Source organism: Trichosurus vulpecula, chromosome 4 (genome assembly GCF_011100635.1).
Source record: "Trichosurus vulpecula isolate mTriVul1 chromosome 4, mTriVul1.pri, whole genome shotgun sequence".
NCBI lineage: Eukaryota > Metazoa > Chordata > Mammalia > Diprotodontia > Phalangeridae > Trichosurus > Trichosurus vulpecula.
Window position 1 is genome coordinate 63,971,211 of NC_050576.1, and position 3,624 is coordinate 63,974,834.

The window sequence follows — 3,624 nt, forward strand, 5'->3', positions numbered from 1 at the left end:
TGCTTGTTTTATGCAATAGACATGAGTGAATGAATGTGCTGCTGATCAAACACTGAATCTGGTAATAGTGGATGTAAGTGAAGTATTAGATGAAGCTATTTTGAGATTTGAAACATATTTTGCTCTAGTGCTGAAACATTCATAAAAAGAAGAATGGCAGCTGGCAAGAATATTCATTTTCATACACCCATATATGAGAAAAACATAATAGTCTAGAAGGGTAGCTTTTAGACACGAGGATACTTTTCTCAAAGGTCTGTGTAATTAACTTTTGTAACCTTAATGGAAACCTGTCAGTAGACATCTATACCACAGATTTTGGTTTAGAGTGTTTGATATTCCTTTGATGGTCTTGTCATCTCAAAGCAGGTACTTACTCCTTCCAAAAGCAGAGATCGAAGCTCACCCAGACCCAACATGATGGGTGGCTTTCCTCGAGACACTTTCTTTTGACACCGTGAGGCTACCCACGGAACATGTACATCATTCACCAATTCTTTCTTCCCCAGTCTGCCTCCTTTTTCCAGTTGTTATGATAGTTTGGACTTTTCTTAGGTTTTTTCAAACGTGTTTATTAATCCATTTTATGATGCAAGCAGGTGGCACAGTGGACAGAGTTCTGGGCCTGGAAGGAACTCTGGACTCAGACACTTCCTTGATGGGTGACCTGGGTAAATGACCTACCCTCTCTCAGTCTCAGTTCCCTGAACTGTAAAATGGGGATAATAATAGTACCTACCTCCAAGGATCAAAAGAGTTAACATATGTAAAGCACTTTGCAAACCTTTGAAGTTCCATATAAATGCTAGCCAGTAGTAGTAGTAAGAGTGGTAGTAGTAGTAGTATAAATAAAGACAACTCAAATGGTTTGGGAAATAAAACGGATTCTGTCTAAAAACTGGTTTAAAAAATAATGATACAGTGACCTTGGACTCCCTTAATCTCTCCAATTTTCTCTTCAGTTAAAGAAGGGACTTGGTCTAGGTGGCATTTCTCTTACATGTAGCTTCGCACATACTGAAGTGTTAGGATCCAAATATAGTAATTCCCTGGTCACTAATGATGAAATGAAATTATAGGAACAACTGCCATCTAAGCATTTTATTCCTGCCAGTTTCACCAATGAATATGCTTGGGGTGATATAAGCCCATGAGTTTCATGCCAAGCCTTTTTAGATTTGCTTTTATTGACAAAGCTTTGTATTGCTTTATAAGGCCATAGTCTTCATAATCTTCCACCCTATTCCTTTCCTGGAACTTACAAATGAATTTATATTCTATCCCCAGCTTACCATTGGTTTCCATCTCTCTCTACTTAAGAAAAAGATCAAGTGGTTACTGGCTAAGTAATTCCTGGCTCTTTTGGCATTCTCTGTGTGTATGATGTTTTCGATTGATCACATTTTTGCCAGAAATAGTAATACATAAAGGCAATACCTATTTTTCTGTTTTCCATTTTTTTTGGCATTGGCAGCTCATTTGAATAGATCAGGTTGAAATTGTTTCAACCATTTTCTGTCTTTTCATCTAAATTTAGCCTTTCTTCTAATTTTGTAGTGACTTTTATCTTTTATCTAACCAGTCAATGGTCTTACTGCAAAGAAGCAAATAATGCTGATTTTTCTTCCACATCAGTAACCTGATGCTTCCTGTTTGTTACGATCTATTCAATTTCATTTTCTAAAAAAAATGTGTGTGATGTGGATCAGTGCTTGTCACAACTAGTACTTTCTGTCTCTTCTGGAAAAAAAAGTATTTGGGTTATCTAGAAATAAGGCTGACAAGTAGTTGTCAAAATCTATTTCTCAACCCTGATCAATGTTTTCTAGCATTTTGCACCACCCTCTTCAAACCCATTTCAAGGATATTACCAAGTTCTGCATAGGACTTCCTATCACTTCATCCTCTATAGCAGATGTTGGTATATACCTACATGATAAATGTACCTATGGTGGTCTTTCTGCTTAATTTGACCACCTTCTCCTCCTTGATACTTTCTCCTCTCTGGGTCTTTGGAATGCTGTTCCCTCTTGGCTCTCCTCCTACCTAACTATGCTTCTTAATTTCCTCTGCTGGGGCACTGTCTTTGACCTCATCACTAATTGCTGGTATCCCCCAAGGCTCTGTCCTGGACTCTTTTCTCTTCTCTCTCTATGATCTTTCATGTGATGAAAGCTAGATTTAAGTTGAAATTTGCTAGCTGTGTGACCCTGGGCAAGTCTTTTTATGCCTCTGGGCCTCAGTTTACTCATCTGTAAAGCGGTGATTTCAAGAACCCTTTCAGGTTTAAAACCACAATCCTATCATCTTTTTGTGTCCTGACTCTGTCATCCGATATATTAGCCAGCTGTTCTTGATTAGTGTAAATTTAATGTATGACTTTGCACAAGTCATTGGTACAAATGTTTAATATCAAAAGGCCAAGTATTCTATGGGAGACTTCATGCTGATTGAACCATTAACAAATACTCTCCGTTAACAAGAGTCATTCTCCGTTGGCTAAGTGGCCAAAGGACATGAATAAACAATTCTCAAATGAAGAAATGCAAATTATTAATATCCATATTTAAAGTATTCCAAATAAATAATTAAAACAGCCTGGAGGGTCTACTTCATCCCAAGCAGATAGGCAGATGACAAAGGAGGAAAAGGACCATCATTGGGGGGCTATGGGAGAGCAGGTGCACTAATATATTTTTGGTAAAACTAAATAGCTTCTACCACTCTGGAAAATTATTTGGAATCATACCCCACCCCCCCAAACTACACTCAATTGCATATACCTTTTATCTCACCGATTGTATTGTTAGTCGTATATATCAAAGTGGTCTAGATCAGAGGGCATGGACACATTTTTGTTGTTGTTATTGAGTCACTTTTTCAGTGTCCAACTCTTCGCGACCCCTTTTGAGGTTTTCTTGGCAAAGATACTGGACTGGTTTGCCATTTTTTTCTCCGGCTCATTTTATAGATGATGGACTGAGGCAAAAAGGGTTAAATGACTTGCCCAGGATCATACAGCTGGTAAGTGTCTGAGGCCAGATTTGAACTTAGATCTTCTTGACTTCAGGCCCGGCATTCCATCTACTCCGTCACCTAGCTGCCCACGGATATATATGCATGAGGATATTTATAGCAAGGCCTTTTTATTATAGCAAAGAACTGGAAACCCGATAGAGGCCCATCAATCAGGGAATGGCTGAACAGATTGTTGTCTATGAATGTCATGGAATATTATTGTGCCCTAAGCAATGCCAACTGTGAAAGTCAGAGAAACAAGGAAGACTTGAACTCGTGCTGATTGAAATGAGCAGAACAGGGAGAACAATTTCTATCATGACAACAATCATAATATGAAGGAAAACAGCTTTGAAAGAGCTCAGAACTTTGATTAAAGCAGCAAAAAAAAATAATGAAAGACAGATGATGAAACCTACCCCCACCTACCTCTTATAAGTAAGGGCTTCTATTGGTGGGTGGGGTGGAGAGTGATGGGCTAGTGGGTCATTGTTGTTCAGCTGTTTTTCAGTCATGTCTGACTCTCCACGGCCCCATTTGGGGTTTTCTTGGCAAAGATACTGGAGTGGTTTGCAATTTCCTTCTCCAGCTCTTTTTACAGATGAG